The 19,658-nt window shown below is 42.6% G+C and overlaps 1 protein-coding gene across 6 annotated transcripts in view; it reads left to right on the top strand.

Annotated features, from left to right (window-relative positions):
- Window positions 1–5,657: 5,657 nt before the first annotated feature.
- The window catches only part of ZNF462 (zinc finger protein 462), a 93,491-nt gene continuing 79,490 nt past the window's right edge, over window positions 5,658–19,658 (top strand). For 2 of the 6 annotated variants that reach the window (XM_063319508.1, XM_063319511.1), the window contains exon 1: window positions 5,915–6,524. The gene's annotated coding sequence lies outside the window, so the exon portion shown is untranslated. The other 4 variants (XM_063319510.1, XM_063319514.1, XM_063319512.1 and 1 more) reach the window with 4 other exon arrangements.

Here is a 19,658-nt window from a genome sequence, read left to right as displayed (position 1 = left end):
ATTTGTATCTGACTACTAAATTTAAAATCATTTCACAAATCACTCAGTACCTATCTCTTCTGAAGACAAAATCAAACTGGTTCTCTCTTGAAGGCTTCTTAGTAGCGAATACAATATAATGTTGGGATATACTGTTCCTATACTAACCAGCAAAGAGTTGTCATGATCCAGAAGGTCAGATGTTGTAAAGCGACTGCAGTTTCAATCTCATTGACTCCAGGAAAACCACGCAAAAGTTAAATGAAGTCCAGCTGTGTCTTTGGAAGGACTGAATTTCATAAAACTTAATTTGCACTTATAGCAAAGGGTATTTTGCTTCTTCAAAAGTGCAAAGTGAATTTAATTAAGATTCATGGTCACTGTTTTTCACCAGTAAGAAGTGAAGCAGGATGTGCCTTTAGTTATTTAGCAAACCCTTGCCATGGTAATTACAGATTTCCCAAAAATCAGTTTGTTGCCTGTCTTCTGGTGATGGATAAAACACCCTTTTGACTAGACTGCACTTTATTCTTTTATTAAATCAAATCAATCATTGAAAAGAGGATTGATTACTCATTGAATCATTGAATTCATGAGTACTTGAATTCATGAATTCATAATCATTGAAATCATGGATTACTCATTGGATCATTGAAAACTGATGTATTACTTACTAAAGATTTAGGGCCATTTGTGATTCATGTTTCAGTTACAAAGGATGTGCTCTGTTCGGTTCCAACCCAGTTGATTTTAACACTGAAAGAATTTTTTTCATTAGCTCTACTGGGAGTTTGACTGGGCTCTAAACACAAGGTTTTCTGCTGCCTGCACTTTTTAGTGTTTAGGTTGGAGAAGTGGTGACCCGTGGGACTCAGCAAATCCACGCTTAAGTCTAGCATAGCTTTCCAGCACCATATACTCATTATTCTTGACTCATGCCTAAATTAAAAGGTTTTGGAGCGGGACAGGTTCTCTTTGTAAAGTGACTTCTTGGTTCCTGGTCCTGGTGTAGAGTTTCTGAGGAAGATGCGGACAGGTATAAAACATAACCATGAATTTACCCAAATGTCTGACTGCTGAAGATTCAGTTTTCTCAAAGGAGCAAAAACTGTATTTCTAACACTTGGAACTTACACATCTGTCAGATAAGGACGTGACTTCCAATACCCTGCCTGGTCAACAGTATAATTCTCTTAAACAACCTAAAAGTATATCTTTCTATTGGTCTGCAACATTCTGAGGTGTCCTTGCAGATAATAAAGTGATCTTATAGTGAAGAGCTTGCTCTTGCAGATTTCAGAAATTGCCAGACTGACAGGAATAAAACATTCCAAATTTTATTAGCAGGCTGAAAGTTTTAGGTTTTAATAGAAGAATTTTCTGAAGAGTTCTTCAGAGCCTAGATTTGGATTATTTATACGTAAACACTTTTGAATCCACTGTCCTCTATAAGAGTATTTGCTAAAAGAAAAATTTGCTGATTAGATATCCCTTGTCTTTCATGGATCAGAGTGGGATTTCTCTGCCTCCAACCAAACAGTTTCTCCTCAAACTCCTTCACAACAAGGAAACCCTTGGAGGTTAAAGAAATAAGTGAGTTGCCAGGGTAAAGGTCAGAACAGCACATTTCTAATCTTCTTAGATAGGAAAGTGAAATTCTCTCAATAGCTGCAGAACATAATATTCTAGAGAGGCAGTGATATTCAGCTCTCCAGTGAGCTGATACAATGCTCGCCTCTTGCATAAGGGCTGCAAAACCTTGCTCTGGTAGGGTAAAATAGCCATGAAGAAGTGGAGCATAAATAGGAAGTTCACTCAAACTTGTTGCAGGAAAAGGAAGAAACTCTTCCAAATCTGGGGAGGAAAAAAAAAAGAAGCCACTTTCAGTTCTGTGAGGGGACATTAACAACACTGCCTCACTGCTGATTATTTATAAAGAAGTGTGTTTTCGCTGTCTTATTTTCCACACTGCTTTCTTAACGTCTCCTGCTCACTAAGGCTGCGTTCACTGTCCATGCTAAATGTACCAGGGTTTCCCATCCTGAGGAACTAATTAGAGCCCATAGAGCAATGAGTTTGGGTGAAAAAAATAAAAATAAAAAATGGGAAAGCAAAATAGCACCATCTTGAGCTTCCTGCAGTCTGCTCACCTCTCTCCCTGTGGCCTTGCGCCATGGGGCACACTGTGCAGCCCCCACCAGCTTCCAGTGGCTGCAGGAGTGGGATGCAGGTGTCAGGCAGGGCCAGTAAACCCGAATCATCGCACACCAGCGAAGACCTGGCCTGAGGATGAGGCACTTGGGCCTGGGCTGGTCAGTTTTTCTGGGTGAGAGAAGATGCAGCCAGTCTGAGAGGCTGGAAAATGTTTCTTCCCCAGCCCCAGGCCCTCCTTCACCTGATGGAACATTGTCCATCCACCTCAGGTCAATGGCGAGGGGTGTGCTAATTTATTCTTTAAAACCAAGAACACCCCTTTCCTGTGGCTTCAGCCAACACGGCAGTGGTACACAACCCCTGCTGGGCAGACGGACAGAAGCTGAAATCCCCTCTCACCCCACGCTACCCCGCTGAGGAGCGGGGGTGCTGAGCCCCACCGTGGGCTCCATCTCGGATTCCCCGGTTCCGGCCGCGCTGCCTGGCAGAGGAGATATCGGCGCCCGATGTCCTCTGGCGTCCCCGGCGACCCAAATGCCAGCACCCAGAGAGGTGCAAACTATCTTTATTGCCCCTAATGGGGCTGTTAACCCGCCGGGGTAATTAGGACCAGGGGGCTGTCACCACGGTTAACCTCTTTATTGCCGGGCACGGCACCGGAGCGAGCCAGGGGGGCTGCCCCGCAGCTAAAGCCCTTCCCGGCCCGCCCATCAACCCATGGAGGATCCTGCACCCCCCGGACTTGCCCGCCTCGCCTCCACTGGACTTAGCAGCCAGAAGCGCCAGTTCCTGCGCGAAACCAGCGGTCCGTGGACACGGGGTGCTCCAGGGAGGCTTCCCCCTCTCTTTTCCCTGGTGGTTGCTCCTTGGTTGGGGCTGTCTCAGCTCAGCATGTCCACCTCGCCGCTGTCTTTCCCCGGCGGCGCTCAGAGCACGGTGGGGATGACAGAAAGCCTGCGGGAGGAAGTTATGGACCACCCGACCACTAGGGAGAAGCCTCCCGCCCCGCGCCCCCCGGCACTGTTCGCCATCGCCGGAGTTAGTCTGGCCCCCCGACCTCCTCCCGGAGAGAGTGCCCGGACACCAGCGCTCCCCGCCGGAGCACGGGGGTCCCCCCACGGGACCGGCGCAGGAGGCGCCCCCCAACCCCCCGCCAACGGACGGGGCGATAGGGCGGGAAAACATTTCTAGGCTACCTCCACCAAGATACATTTTTTTTCTTCCTTTCTCTCTCTCTCTTTCTTTCTTCCTTCTTTCTTTTCTCTTTCTTTTCTCTTTCTTTTCTTTTCTTTTCTTTTCTTTTCTTTTCTTTTCTTTTCTTTTCTTTTCTTTTCTTTTCTTTTCTTTTCTTTTCTTTTCTTTTCTTTTCTTTTCTTTTCTTTTCTCTTTTCTTTTCCTTTTCTTTTCTCTTTTCTTTTCTCCTTCCTTCCTTCCTTCCTTCCTTCCTTCCTTCCTTCCTTCCTTCCTTCCTTCCTTCCTTCCTTCCTTCCTTCCTTCCTTCCTTCCTCTTTCTTTCTCTTTTCTTTCTTTCTTTCTTTCTTTCTTTCTTTCTTTCTTTCTTTCTTTCTTTCTTCTTTCTTTCTTTCTTTCTTTCTTTCTTTCTTTCTTTCTTTCTTTCTTTCTTTCTTTCTTTCTTTCTTTCTTTCTTTCTTTTTCTTTTTCTCCCTTTCTCCCTTTTTTCCTTTCCCCCTTTCTTCCTTTCTCCCTTTCTTTCTCTCTTTTTCCCTTTCTCTCTTTCTTTCTCTCTTTCTTTGTCTCTTTCTCCCTTTCTTCCTTTCTCTCTTTCTCCCTTTCTCCTTCTTTCATTCTTTCTTTTCCCCTGAAGTCTGATGCCCACTCCTCCCAAGAGCGTTCATTTTTAAATGGGATTGTTTCCTTGGAGGGTGGCTGGTCAGAAGTCAGGTGTTTTGGGGTTTGTGGTTGTGGAGTTGCTCTATTTTCCCTTTAAAAAAAAATAAAAATTAAATGTAATGCTGAGAGACAAAGAGGTAAATTATCTGCCTTGGTGTTGATGGTACGTCAAAGATTGCAAAGCCCAGGCGCTCTCTTCCTGCAAAGAGGATGATTTATAGAAAATTGCAGGCAGAACACACGCACATTCTGGCAGCCGTAAAGACAGTCCCTCCCTTTTCCTTAATGTTCTTTTATCAGCTTCTTAGGAGGTGTCCGCTTCATTTGTCTGCATGAAACCAGTAGTCTTAGTAGGAATCCCCAGTTTTGATGTTTTTTCCCCTTTTCCTTAAGAAGGATTCTCTAAATCCAACAGTGCTCCTTCTGCCCAGATAATATCCTTCCTCCTATTTCTCACAGCACTTGTTTGGGGCGAGGAGGGGGGGAGCGGAAAGAGAGGAGAGGAGGAGGAAGATCTTTCTCCTGTTTAGTGATTAACTTGCACGGCTCAAAGAAACAGATTTAATGGGACAGATCCTGCCTGCGTGCTTTGTACTCACGGCAGTCTTGCGGATGGGAAGATCGGAGACTGCATGGGTTTAATATTTGACTAGTACCTGGGCGACCAATTTTTGTTATTTTACTTTATTGCTATCGTTAGAATTTCTGCATTTGGTCTTCAGCTGAGCTGGGAGAGTGCAGACAAGGAAGTTCTATCATGCCTAACCTCTCCCAGAGCCAGTAAAATCTGGACTCTTTTTAAGAAGATCATCTCAGCCTCACCACTCACATAAAACTTCCTCGGAGCAGGGGAGGGATCTCCCCCTTCACCCGAACCGGAGCTTTGTGGTTCTAGTCTCTCTTCCACCCATGCAAATTGCAGCGCTTGAGGGCTGGAGAAATCCCAGTGATGTTCCAATACCAGTCATGCCCTTGTGCTCAAATTGATTTTGCCTCACTCCCTTGTATTGATTTTCTGAGTCTGCACATAACCCCTAATCCAGCCCCCCCCCCCCTTCCCCCGTCCCCCCCCGTCCCCCCCTTCCAGTGCTAGACATAACCCTAGAAAGAATCTGACCTGGTGCTGTAGGAAGACTGGAGCGGGGGAGGGGGGGGGGGAATGTCGAGCAAAAGTAGCTCAGCACAATGCTTAATAGAAACGAGACGAAATGAAAATGCAGGCTACAGCCGCTTTGTCTTTGCTTGCTTGCCTTCATCACCAAGACACCTTTCTTTGTGAGCCTTGATCGTTAGTTTCCACGGTTTTAAATAATCAGTCACAAAGGAGCAGACAACTAGGTGCTAGAAGGCATAAAAGTTATTTTAAGTAGAATTATTTATTTTATTTTCCAGCCAAAAACGTTTCACCAATGTAGGAAGTGCTTTTGGTGCTCGGTAGTACAAGCTCTCTTTTCTCCTAAATGCTTGTGAGAAATAAAAAACCTGGAGATGACTGTCTTTATTTCCGGGAGTAGACTTCAAAATACGTGCCAGAAATGGACAATTCGAGTCTCCTTTCTCCACATCAAATGCGAGCTGGAAGGGGGATTAAAAACCAACCACGTGGTAGATCTGGTTTTATACTTTGCAACCTCCAGCTCCATTTATGTTCTTTACCCTGCTCAGGGAAGATTAGCCTCTAGATGGATGTGTCTGAGGGATCACCTCAGGGGCAGATCTGCATGCAGAAACCGGTTTTTGCCATGGCTGGAAGAGAGCTATGACCTAGCAGAGCGCTCCATCCGAGCGGCTCCCCCAGCATCGCAGGAGCAGCTGAGCGCTCCTGCACAGGAAGCTTTGTGAAGGCAACAGCTTGGAAGGGGAAGCTCTTCAGATCTTTCCCCCTTCTTCTCTTCCTCCCTGGCCTGTGAGTGATTCAGTGTCCCAAACCTTAACTTTTTGTTACCACCTTCCTCCTCTTAATCTCCTTCATCTTCAACACCTCCTCCTCTATCACTACCATCTTCTCCTCCATCTGTCTGCCTCCTGGATCTCTCTTGTTTGCTTGCTTTCCCCCCTCCTCTTCCACCTCCCTCCCTCTCTTTCTTCTTGCCTTTTCCTCCTCTCTTTTCTTCTCTTTTCTTTCTCTTTTTCCTTCTCTTCCCCTACACGTTGTTGTTGTTGTTAGAAAGGATTCTTGCACCCCCTGGTGCTCTTGCGTTTTGTGTGGTAGGAGAGGAGATTGTCTTCTTTCTCTCTCTCCCTCTGGTTGCTCATTATTCAGAGAGAGACACAGAGGGTGAGTGAGAGAGAGAGAGAGAGACGGATATCTCAGGTCATCTGCAGCTGCAGCAAACCAGTGAAGGAGAGAGAGAGAGAGAGAGGGAGAGAGAGAGAGGGGGGGAAAAGCAGGGAAAGATGGCGATCCTCCATTGCTGAGACCTGGCAAGGAGCACATGAGACTCACAAAACAACTTCCACAACAATAACAAGAAGAAGAGCTAGGCAGAGAGGAAGAGGAGAGGAGGCAGCAGCAAGAGCAGCAGTGCCGGGACGCTCCTGTAAGTTCTCGCAATTAAAACCCATCTCCGGTTTGGCATTGGAGAGATCATCTCTCGTGTGTGTGTGTATATATATTTATTTTTTTTTGTTTGGTCTTTTCCGTCTTTCTTTCTTTCCACCACCTTCCTCTGAAATCCATTCATTCGGTCAACGGAGGAAGGAGGAAGAAAGAAAGAAAGGAAGGGGAAAAAAAAAGAGGAGAGAGGGGAGCGAGAGCGGGGTGTTTTGTTTGAGAGAGAAGTCTCTTGCATGGAGGAGGAGAAGAGGAGGAGGTGCTGGTGGTGGTGGTGGTGGTGGTGGGAGGAGGAGGAAGGCGGTTAATTAATTTTTTGTTGTTGCAAGGGGGGGATATGGGGAGATAAGTGAGATATCAGCCGAGCTTTCGGGGTGGGGGGTGCCCGAGAGGAGATGTGTGTGTGTGCGAGGTCTGGATGGTGCTGTGCGTGTGGACTTGGATCAGAGACGGGAGAGACACGGAGGAGAGAAAAGCTCCGTGCTGGCACGACCCAGGCAATCGGGTGACCTCTTTCTTCCTTCCTTCCTTTCTTTCTTTCTTTCTTTCTTTCTTTCTCTCTCTCTCTCTCTCTCCCTTTTCCTCTCCTTCTCTTTCTCCTCGTCTTCTCTCGCTGCCCTCCTCCTCGCCGCTGGTGAGGCTGGTCCCTCACCCCAGCGGTGGTGCCCCCACCGCGGATCTCCTGGAGTTGGGATGCGGGGGTCCCCGGCGGCGTCGGGGCTGGGAGGCTGGTGGTGCCCGCAGGAGGTTGCTTGGAGGAGGACAGCGTTCAGCTGGAGAGCAGGAGCCATTACACACGCTTGTGCTCTCCTTTGAGAGAAAGAGAGCGAGAAGGGAAGAAAGGAAGGGGAAGGAAGGAGCCCACTTCTTCTTGCTCAGTTCCCCGATGTCCCTACCTTTAAACCAGGCGAGGGAGAAGGCGCTTTCTCCCCTGCCCCTTTCTCAACCACCCGGAGCAGCTTTCTCCCTATCTCTCCCCCTCTTTCCCTTTCTTTATCTCCCTGTCCTCCATTTGCAAGCTGTCTGCTTTGGTTCCAGTCCAGGCTCCACAACACAAAGCTTCTCCTCGCTCTCGCACACATGCACACACAGAGTCTACAGGCTCTTTATGTCTTCTGGAGTAACCTTCTTCTCCCCCCCCCCGCCCCGCTCTTAGTATTGTGGTTTCTATTCTCCACAGAGATCCTCCTGGAGCTTCATGTAGTTGTGATCTGATAGGATTTCTCCCCCCTTCACCTCCCTCTTTAGGGTGAGAAAAAGGAAAAGTTTCATTCGTTTTTCTGGTGTTTGGAAGGAGAAAGACCTTCAAGTTTGAGTGCTTTCTGCTGCTGCTTTTGTGTGTGTGTCTGTGGGGGTCTGTTTGTCTCATGAAGCTGCTTGCATGTCTAAGAGGAAGTGACTAGTTTGGCAGAGAGCTGTGATCTGAGTCAGGTAAGCCATGTCATGTTCTCTAGCTCCACCAGAAAATGGAGGAGAGAGAGAGTAGACAAAGCTGAGATGGGAAGTGCTCCTAACGTCGTGGATGTCTCTCCATGTTTTGAAGCTTTGCTGGCAGTAGCTGGTTTAATCATGATTTTTTCCCCTAAGGTTTCTTCAGTTTTTTCAATGTACAGCATTGTGATGGGTCTTCTCTCTGACTTCATGCTATCAGGAAATAAGGATTGGAGGAAATTGCTCAGATTCTCCTTCACACAGAGAAACACATCCTCAGGCTTTTTTCCTCTTATGCTTTCATGTGGAGGTCACCTTTCTAGATATTTTTCTTTGGTTAAAGACCACAGAATTTAGGAGGTTGATCAGTTGGCCAAAGAAATAGTGTATATACGCATATATTTATAGATTTTTGAAAGCATTTGGAGGTAAGTGCACGCAGCTTGAAGCTGCTCAGGTTCTTCCAGAGAACGTCATGAAATGTCATTTTTTTTCTAGGTGATGAAGGTGATGCCTGATTTGGGGGATTTTTAACATCTGATTTTCAAGAACATTCCTTCTTTTGGATGTATTTTAAATTAAGATGGAATATTTCTCCCCACTCACTGGGTTGCATTAAAATGATACTGGCAAGCTTTTAGTAGGTTCCTCAGAGCATCATAACACATAATTTCTCTTGGAACAGTTTTCACAGCTGTCTTTAAAATATTTTTTTCTGAAAACTTAAGGCAACATTCTTGTTATGATTTTAATGTCATTATGGAAACTTAAGATCTTTAAAGTGAGATAGCAGTTGAACAGGAATTTGTGTGCTTTTTTTTAACCCACCTTTTAATCTGAAATCATTTTGAGTAGACTCAAACCAGGCCTCGCTCTTTTCCCACCAACCTAAATTTGCACATCAGTTGCATAGTAGATGCAGTTCCTCAAAAAATTCAAACTACATGATGAAATGAACGAGGGGGATACCACAGGGTAGTGCTACTGAGCTCGAAGGCACAGCTCCATAGAAGGGTATCAGTAATGTTCATTCATAGGTTACTCTGAAGAATTTAAGAAGGAATGTGTTACATACAGGAAGTGTAATTGACAGGATAAGGGACTAGTGAATCTGAATCAGAATATGGTCCCAGATATGCAAAAAGAATACAAGGATTTGAGGACTGCAATGACTAGCGATGAACTTGGGATCCAGCTGCTGCAAGGTTAAAATCAATGCCCTTATTTTATTTTTGCTATGGAAGAAATGGTTTAGTATATAATCTAATATACTTGGGAAGAATATTGCATTATCAACTGTGCATTTCTTAAGTTGTGGTTGCTGATATGTCACCCAAATTACTGAGATACTGTGGTGGTCTCCATCTTTCAGAAGTGGGCCATGGAATGTACCATTTCAGGTATGTTTAATCTTACATTTTGACAAAGTAAAGAGGGAGGCTAACTTTTTTTTTTTCCCCTGAGGTGATGTTCTTTGATGCACTTTGCAGTCTCTGCACAGTTCTAAATCAGCAGCCACTGAAGAAGCTGAAAAAGTCCCCACTGGCCTTTGCATATTTGGGTCAGATCCCAAATATCCATCTTCTGTATGAGAGGACTGTATGGAGTCTTCTTAGGTATCTGCTTGGATTTCATAGTTCAGAATTGTGAATCTCCTCTTACTTCTTGAGAGGTCAACTCAGTGCTTGCACTACAATGTGCCCTACAGATACATTGCTCTTGAACGTAGCATGTGCAATCCAGGAACAAGTTTGAAATTTAAGCTGAGGATCTTTATGGGAAGGCCTCTTACCACCCTCCTGTGGTGACAGACACCCTAGAAAACCAAATGTCATTGCAATAGTTTGAGTTGGAGTGAGAGTGGTATTATTTCTATGGGGGGTTTCTTCACTATGAGACTGAAATCCCTTTAGAGAACGATATTCTTGTTAATGATGTTTCTTGCTGTAGTTCTACCCAGGCAGACTGAAGTTCACCTTGCTGTTAAAATACTAACTGAGGGATTCCTTTTATTTTTAAAACCAAATCAAAACTAATCTAAAAAAAAAACCAAAACCAAAACCCAAACAGTGAGTATTAAAGAAACGCTAAAAAGAATCTTAATTCGTGAGACAGTGACCAGAATGTTTCTGGTAATCGGGCACAGATTTCTTCACTCGGACAATGGCTTTCAATTGCTTTTGGTTTGTGGGCACCCAGAACTTTTTCATGGTGCAAGCCCTAACAGAAACTGCATTCATAGCTTATTCTTCAGTATATAAACTTGCTTTTCTTAATTGCCCTTCTCAACCCCGTTAGTCTATAGACCACTGCTTTAAAAATGTTTAAACAATGATTGGATTCCCTTATACATTTTTACTGGGTTCATAATGGATTACATTGTTGAGAAATTTAAATTGTCATGTTTAGAATTTCCTTCCATAATTAAAAAATTATTTTGTTACAAGAGGAAAACTAAAAAGATGTTGTGTATGCTCATACTATGAAGAATATAAGTACATGAAAAGAGAGTTGATAAGTAGATAAGTATTGGAGAAGAACTGTATTCAACATAGATGTCTGGACATCTGGCAGATGTTACTCTGGGCCCCAAGGAATGGACAAGTTTAATTTTAGCCTTAAAAAGGAAATGGGAAGAACTGAAGTCTTATAATAGTACAACTTACAGTTTGAGGAAGGTTACTTCAGAAAAGCCCAAAGATGTCTCTTGAAATTTGGAATGACCAGAAACGATTGTAAATGAATTTCTCCTATTGAGTTTTCCTATTACTCCAAACAATGTCTAGAGTTACAGTATAAATTGAGATTGCTCCAGTTTGCTGTAACACTTTCTCTGCGTGGTGTTGTGGATAATTTCTTAAATTGAGCAGAAGAACACTGCTTCGTTGTAAGAAACTGCTGCAAAAGGACTTAAAAGTATGGAACTAGTGAATAGCTGTGTAATATTCACTAACCAACATTGCCCTGTTTGAAGCTATTACTAAGCAAACCTAGAGACAAAAACCTGTAGTACCCAAACCCCCCCTGTGAAATACTGAAAAGAGTGATTTGAAGAAGCATACTGATAGAGGAAGGAGATCCTGTTTTGACTGATCAGGAAAGGCCTACAAAGGCCAGTATGTCCTTGTGTCTTTTCACATATTTTGTTTCCTTATCCTTTGTTATACTTCCAGTACATTGTAGTAGAAAAATAAAGTGCTCCCTTCACAGATATTTCTGTATTTTGAAATTAAATAATGTATTTTATGAACTTTTTCCAGATGAAAATGGTCTGCTGCTAGTGCCAGAACTGTATGATTTGCTTAACTTGCATACTGGATCAAGATGTGATCAAGTATGAACCTGTAATTGCTGGCTTTAGTAAAAATGTTGAACTTGATCAGTCTAAATGCTTGCTTTTCAAACAGTTGCTTTTTTGTAGAGTACTAAATAATCAGGCAATCTGTCTGAAAGGGTTTGTTTAATGGAAATCTTTCAGGTAGTGTTAAAATATAATATGGGCCCATAGGAGGCGAGCAGGAGGTCTGTGAAGTGTTAATTGAGGAGGGGGTGAGAAATGCCACCTTACTCTTCAGAGAGTGAGAATAATTTTGAAGGGAAAAAAGGGCATGATAAGAATGACGGCTGCTTAAACAACTGCTAACCTCTGAGAGAGAGGAACTCAAATTGTTTAATCAAGAGGTGCTGGGGAAGGTGGTGTGGTGCAAGTCTTCAGTTGCTGGCAGAGACACAGTTAACATTGTAAACGGTTGAACTTCAGCATGGCACTTCTCCAAATGAGTTGACTGTTGAAAATAAAATGTTCCAGAAGAACTGGGAGAACAGGAAAGAAGTTAAAATAGCATGGTTTGTATGCCAGTGCTGAAAGAAGAAAAGGGGGGAGGAAGGGAGATAGCTCAACTTATGATAATTATCTTGTTGGTTGTAGTGAAAAAGCTTTAGTAGAAGTTTCCAAATGAGGGGACTATATTTAATAGAATGCAGTCTCCATTTGTGTCCTGAGTTTTGGAAGTATTCTGCTTTCAGCCTGTATTTGGAAGTTGAACACATAGGTAAATAAAAAGTCACATGATATTGTTTTGGGTTTTGTTCCATTTCATTCTTTTAACTTTAAAAACAATACCAAAGATCTGAAGTCTGCCCCTCATCTCTTGAGTTTTATGAAGCTGTGCCAGATGTTGCAGTACAAATACATCTCTGAAGGGGTTTGAAAGAAGAGGTTTGAGATGAGGAAAAGGAGTCTTTATTTCTGGTGTCTTATATTTGAAACACATAGTCTTATGTACCATTTCTTTTTTTTGTGTGTTCTCTTCAGCTCTTCAGGGCTTGAAGATCTTGGTACAGTTGTTTTGTTCTGCTCGAGGCAGTATTTGTTACTGCAGTAACTCAAAATATCCTTGCCTAATCACTACTTGAAGTAACTTTTCTTTAAGCAGTGTTTGCTCACCGTTGTTTGTGATTGCTTTGTAGTAATTTTTGAGACACACTGGTTATCAGAACCGTCAACCACAGACCTAGCAACTGTGCTACGGCTTTTATTTACCCTTGATCTAAAAGCATCTTCATTTTTGGCTAGTCTTGGTGATGTAATTATGGACCTCTATGACTTCTGTTTAGGGGGAATACAGTAAATTTTTGGCTTGGGCTAACAGCAGCTTTTTGGATAGAAGATGGTAAGATCTGTCAAGAAAAACAATCAAATATTGCTCATTTGGTAATTTAAAGATGAAAATGAGACATCTCAGGATATGCAGTCATTGTTCTTGAGTGGAGTCAAATACAGTCTCTTTAAGAATACATGTTTAATAATGTCAGCATAAAGAGCTGTAGGCACAGCATCAATGTCATGAGTGATTAGAAACGACTTACCGAGAGCTTATCAGGGTAGCAATCATTGCAAGGCCAGTATGTTGAGGACAAATAATTCTGAGAAAACACTTGGTTCACTGGACTATTCCTGTTATTTTGAACTAGTTAAATTAAGAAATCAGTTGTTGAAGAGTGTCACTTGTTACTTTGTGGTGGAAGATAAAACAATCTAATTGGGATTACGCAGAAAATCTGTGAGTTATTTCATACCTTTGGGAGAAGCTAGGTGCTTGCATTGTGTGCCTGTATTTTTCCTTCTCCTTTCAACGCCAGGAATATGCAATTAATAACTTGCTGGTCATTTAGATAATGGGTGGTGAGCTGCACTGGATGGTGTAGTTGCAGCACATGTTACAGGTACAGGCTCTATGCTGACCTGAAGATTAAGAAGTGGGATGTTCAGTGATGGCATTACTGTTGCTATTAAAAAGCTCTGGAAAGGGGCCTGAGAACCCCAGCTGCTGTCGTGGTGGAGGAAGTCAGGCCTTCAAAGGATACAAGGATTAGAGTGTCAGGAAAAGTAAATGGTAGCATCAGCATAAGTAGAAAATAGGCAGAGCTATTCAGCAAACAGAAAAGTAGGCTAAGGCATGCCATAATTATGTGTAGTGGAAACTTGCTGCTAATAGAGCAATTGCGTGGGGTAGAGAGGCAGGAGAATGATTTTTCAAGACAAAACAAAGCAGACATTGCAGAGAATGATATAGGAAGACTGAGGATTCAGTGTGCTCGTGATAATGTGAAAGAGAAGACTTTGTTTTGAAAGATGCTAAAAATGGAATCTTCTGATGTACATGTGGTCACTGTTTCCGTGGCCTTGTAGGACAATAGAGGCTTCTTTGCACTGTCCAAATGAGCAAACTCTTCCTTCCCGCTTGCAGCTCTTAAGGTTCAAATAGTGCAGCTTCAGGGTGGTATCAGCAGTTGTGGAAAGAAGGCATCACAGAATATTCCTTTTGGGAAGAAGATGGGTCATACTGGATTGGACTGTTGTCATGCAAATGAATTCACAATACAATAGCTACTTATCACAGGACCCAGGCAAACACATTCCTCCCACACATTGTCCCTAGATCTCTCATTGCTGGCAAAGAAAAGAGGAGAATAGGGGAATGTGATGCACAGAACCTGTGCTCCACCAGCCCATGTTTTGAGTTTTCACCTTATTTATCAAATATTTATCTATTTTAACTCACACTTGGATTCTTCAGGTCCAGTCAGACTCAGCTAGATTTGTGGGCATGTGGCTCTTTATAATGGGGTTTTAGGCCTTTCTGACCAAACGCTAAGGAGACCAAAGAAAGCAGCCCTTGAAATCTTGCTCTAATTTTTTTTAATTCCTTCAATCATGCATCCCTCTACCCAGTAAAACAGGCATAATTAGGATTTTACAAGGATATTGGAAATTAAGACCTTGGTGCTGTGTTCTGTTGCTGTGTATGTTGAAACAAACCAATATGTAGGTAAGAAAAGAAAAATCTCCTTTTGCAGTGGTTCTGGTTTGTGAGACTGGAGCAGACCTGCTCTGCTGTTTGCAAACATTTGGGAGATGGGAACTAGAGTTACCTGCCACTTTGTTTCTATGTCACTGCTGTTATTCTGACTGATCATTTGTTCTCAGGTGTGTTGCTTCTTACGGTGAGTATGGAAGAAGAGACTAACTATATATACAATATCTACTTAGTTTAGTTGGCAAAGCAGCCAAGTCTGGAAGACAAGGACAATGGGAGTTATCCCGTTTTCTTCTGTGAAGGGAACAAGAGTCACACAACTGTGTGTGACTGTCAGAAAAAAAATAAAAATAAATGTCAATATAAAAAAATTTGGAATGATTTCTCTCCTTATTTGATCGGAAGCTCTGATGTGCATTTCAGTTTTTCCCTTCCTTGTCTACATCTGGGTGGCTCTGGCTGCAGGATATAGGACCTCCAGCACTGGTGGGCTCTGAAACTGTGCTTCTGTCATGCTCAGCTAAATAACTTGACAAGTGTAAAAGTGTTAACAAATGGCTGATGGAAAATTGAGAGCAGCCAGACAGCTCTCAGCCTGGTTAATTAGTTTCTTGACCGCTGAATTGTTCCTGCCCTCTCCTATGGTTGTGGCTTGCAGCCCTGTAAGAAGGGATTTGGGTTCCTGGCAAGGAGTGCATCCCAAAAGTTGAATTCATGTAACTTGATGTCAGTGTGGACCAGTTACTTTTGGTCTAAATGACCTTTTATCTTCGTTGGGGGAGGGTAGTGGGGAGAAAGCATATCAGCTTTCAGCTATGTCAGGTCGTATGGAGGTCAAGTTCCCTTGTCTGTGACCAAGCATATGGTGTAAAACAGCCCAGTCTGCGATACTACCAGGACCTGGGGAGAGGAGGACTTTATCAGGCCTTCTGGAGGTAAATACGAATGAAGGCCATGTTAGCATGGCCTTATATGCCAATCAGCATATATGATGGCTCTCAGCTTAGGGCTTGCAGGATTTGTGTATTGTACCTTTCGGTGGTGCTGGCTCCTGATGTGTTTCCACCTTGGTGGCTTGAGAAGCTGTTGTTTCTCAGGAGCATGAAGGTTTCTCCTGCCAGGTTATTCATGCATGCATGAGACCTTCTGAAATCCCTGGCTCCAAGGGCATAACTGTACTACTCACTGGAGCTGCTGAAAGAGTGAGTCAATATATTTGGGTTTTGCAGCTGCATGAATAAATGAGTAAACCTGAATTATTTCTAAATGATTGGGTTACAGAGGTGATAACATACTACAATGAATTTTCCATTCCACGCCCTCTACAAATGTGCTGGTCTTCTTCCACCGTGGAGCAGGGGAGGAATACAAGATTTTCAGTGTGTTGTTCTCCCAAAGAACCAGATAAGAGCTGCTGAAAATGTCTTTTCAGACCAAAAGCCTTGAGTCAGAAGTTACTTGGCAGGATGACAGATAGGTTGACCAAAGGTTGCATGTAGTGTGCTCTTGCAAAACGAACATGAAATGCTCGTTGCCCTCCATGGTTCTTCAGTGCTTCCACAGGTTCATCCATGTTACTTCAGTGGTGTACAGGAATATAATTTGCTTGCTGGTATTCTGGTTTTATCTCTGAAGATATTTATTTTAAGAATTTGTGTCTACATAGGTTTGTTAATACTGTACTGTAATATCAGATGGGCTGCTGAGACCTCAAGGGGGGTGAGCAATCTATTTTTAGTGTGTTTGAAGGGTAGATGATGTTTCAGGTTGTGGAATGACTTTCTAGGGGGCCTGTCACCATATACTGAAGTTTTGTATGTCATGGCAGTGGAGGCCAGTCATATGATGATGAGGTAGTAACTTAAATGGGACATAAAAAAAATCCTGCTCTTTGGGGAAATTTTAAAGATAGATGGAGCTAAAATGCCACACAGTCTGTTCTCATGCTTGTTTCCTTGATGTGCTGTAGACATCTAATCCTCTTTACAGGTGAAATAAGCAGCCTGCTTATGATCTGAAGGCAATGCCTGCTGATCTGTTGACATCCAGATTGGAGGGTTGTTCATGTCTGAGTAAGAATTTTAGTAATGGATGACCGAAAGACTGTTTTAGTTGCCCAAGTGGTGTGAGGAAGATGGTTTGTGATCTCCTTCACATCAGAAGTTAGTTACACGTGGAAAGTTGGATAATAGCAGTGCTGTCCTATTTAAACATATTTGACACCCTGGCCTGCAGAGATTTTGAGCTTTAGGTTGAGAAGACTGCCTCAGGCAAATGCAATCTGAACAGTGGATCCAGCCTTGCTTTGGAGGCACTGCACTGTAGTGGTAGCCACGAAGAACAGATTTTAATGATTTATTATGGTTAGATTTTATGTGGATTGGCTTGCTATTTTCTTTGGAAGGCAGTAAAACTGCAGCTTTTACAGGATTCTTCTTACATTCCCAAGATTTTGTTTTGTGTGCAGGCATGTACACTTTATTTATTTATTTAATAAATCCTCATTGCCACTGTTAGGAACGTTAACAAAGGCTTTTTAATAGGTCAGACCTCAGCTACCATTGCATTTTCTTGTTACCGTAGTACGTTTGTCAGATAATTGAAGATGGGGGCTAAAGCCCTTATACTGTAAAAGCTTATTCATATGAATAGTCACTGATCCAATTTTGAATTTCACTGCAGCTATTTCTGTGAGTAAACATTGGAAGATCAAATCCTTAGCTGTATGGACTAATTCTTGCGGAGTTTTCAGGGTGGCATTTGGAAAATATATTTTGAATAGAACATGCCCTTAGCTTTCAGCAGCTACCACCTACATACGTGAGATGTTCATTTGTGGTTGCATGTGAGGGCATGGTTGTAGCTCATTTGCAAGAGCCAACAGGAGCTTATGGATTAGATAATTGAATTTTCATTCATGTGTGACTTTTCTTACATTCTCACTCTTTATATTTTGACAGGGGGAGCATGTATGTTACAAATACTTAAGTTTTACTTCAATTAATGCTGGCATGTCCCTGAAATATGATTTCATATGAGTTTGTGGGTGTTTTAGTGAGAACCTCCATGTTGCTGTGCTGCCTGTAGCCGATGTTCATGCATTCTGGAGTCCCATCACTAACTGTGGTGTTTTCAGAAGCCATGGTTTTCCATACTTTTTTTTTGATTATGGAATTGATTTGAATAGATACTAATAAGCTAGTTGCCTGTTCAAGACAGAGGTGCTTTGGCTCAGGGAAAATGCAACCTAGGCCCTTTTACAATGACAGGACTGTGTATGTTTGCATATGCGTACATAATAGAAGTTGCTATCCATGTGGTTCATACTGCTATGGTAGTTCATCTGGCAGATCATTTAAATATTTACTCCAAAAGATTTTGTTCTCTGTTGGTGTGAAGCAGCATTTCCAGTTATTTTTAGGTCTTTTTCATCTTAGCAACCCTGTTGGAGATAGACTAGACAAGTGCAGTAAACTGTCCTTGCATTTTGGTAGAAATCAATAAAATAAAGTTTAATGGTTTGGTCTCAAGGGGAGAACAGACCATTTGGTTAACAGAAGGTTAGGCCAAGTAATACAGTGCTGAGAGTGCCACAAACCAACCCAGAATATCTGGTCGTGTGTCCAGTAGCTGCATGTATTAAGCACTGAAATGGAGCTTTCAGATCTGCAGAGCCAGCAGTTCTGTTACCACTGCTGTGACGCAGGAGATAATTCTGTTGGGCAAGCATCAGCATGGGGGTGGATCTACAGTACAGGATGTGTAATGTCAACATGAAGCATGGGAGCTGGCAGTAAGAAGGAAAGCAGCCATTTCATGCCAGTGCAGGAAGCCTAAATAGATTTTTCCCCTCTGCATCTTGTCCTTTTATGCTGCTTTCATACTTGGTATTAAACGATTACCTTCTGCTTTGTCATCTGAAAACTTCAGCCCAGCAGGGTTTAATTTCTTTCTGTTTTTGAACCTGTTTGTTTTTTTTTAAACAAGTGAAGTGCACTCCAAAAGCATGTCTGATGGATTATAAAAGGGGCTGGGGGGAGGCTGAAGGGCTAAGCAGATCTGGAGAAAGAGAAGAGCTCAGTCATGTGAAAGTCCTGAGCTTCAGATGAAGTTTCATTGTAGATCGTTTTGGCTTTATTGCAGAGACAGTTTGTTCAAAAGCTGTAACCATTTGAGAACATTGTACTGCAGCTGTGAAATGCAGAAAGTATGAAATACTGCAAGTGATACTGTATATACTTCGAAACTCTGTAATTACTAAGAAACTATAGAAAGCTATTGTAACTGTTTCTGCTTTCTTTTTAGCAGGAATGTCCCATTAGAATTTCTTTTTCCTACTTGGTTAAAGCTAGCGGCAAATTACCATGACACCATTTTTTAAAGATCCAAATGCTCATAAATGACTGTTTAAATCTGCAGAAAAAGAATTTCTAAGTAAGCTTGCTAGGCATTCTGTGGACTTAAAAATCTAGTGATATATCTTCTGTCAGCTCGTAGACTAGTCAACTGGTTTCTGGTTTTTTTGTTGTTTGGTTTTTCCCACAAAACATTTGGAGATCATCTTCCTGTAGCTGCAGCCTAGGAAGCTCTAGAATACCAAAGCTTGCTTCCTGATGGGGATGGCAGAGCGGAACTTCATAATCAGACCTCTCATGGTTTCCATTGCCTGTTCCGCAGGATTTTCAAAGAATAATATTACAGCTCCCCTTGAATGAATCCTTGTCTTAGATGCTGTTCTGTGGTAGCCCTGCAAAGGTATCATTTTCTTCATATGTTCCTAAGAACTGGAGTGGGAATTTGGGAGTAGTCAACCCACAGGTATGTTTTCCCAGTTGCAATTTGGTGATGGGAGGAGGGGATGCATATAAAACGTGGCTTGTGTGTGAAGACTGACCGCTCTGTTCTGCAGTAACTTCATCCTTATGCAGTCCTTCTTGCTCCATTGGCCCCATTCAGGAGATTTTTGGGTTGAAGCTATGGGAGTCTAGCACTTCTGCATAGAGCACTTTCAAAAAAATGGCACTGAAGAATTACGTGAAACTTGAACACCATCTCGCAGGGCAGAACTTTTTCTTGGTTCCATAGGTAACTCCATATCATGGTAGCTGTTTCAGCATCAGAAATATTGAGGATGCAGGCAAACCAAGAGACTTTTTCTAAGGTATGGTTGCTCTGTCCTGTCTGTCCATGTAATTTCCCTTGCACGTTTTATTTTCTAGTAGCTGGTAATTTTGTGGTTTTTCTAGTGGTGTTGAACAGTTTTTAGGACACACTGGAGAATGTTCATCAGAAGTGTTTCTTCATATGCAAGTGAATAATGCTTCTACATTTTGTCTGCACCTTTTCTCTTAGAACATCTCTATACTGCA

The sequence above is a fragment of the Chroicocephalus ridibundus genome, chromosome Z (assembly GCF_963924245.1).
Source record: "Chroicocephalus ridibundus chromosome Z, bChrRid1.1, whole genome shotgun sequence".
Lineage (NCBI taxonomy): Eukaryota > Metazoa > Chordata > Aves > Charadriiformes > Laridae > Chroicocephalus > Chroicocephalus ridibundus.
The sequence above is the reverse complement of the archived record's forward strand: the minus strand, read 5'-3'. Positions and strand labels throughout refer to the sequence as shown.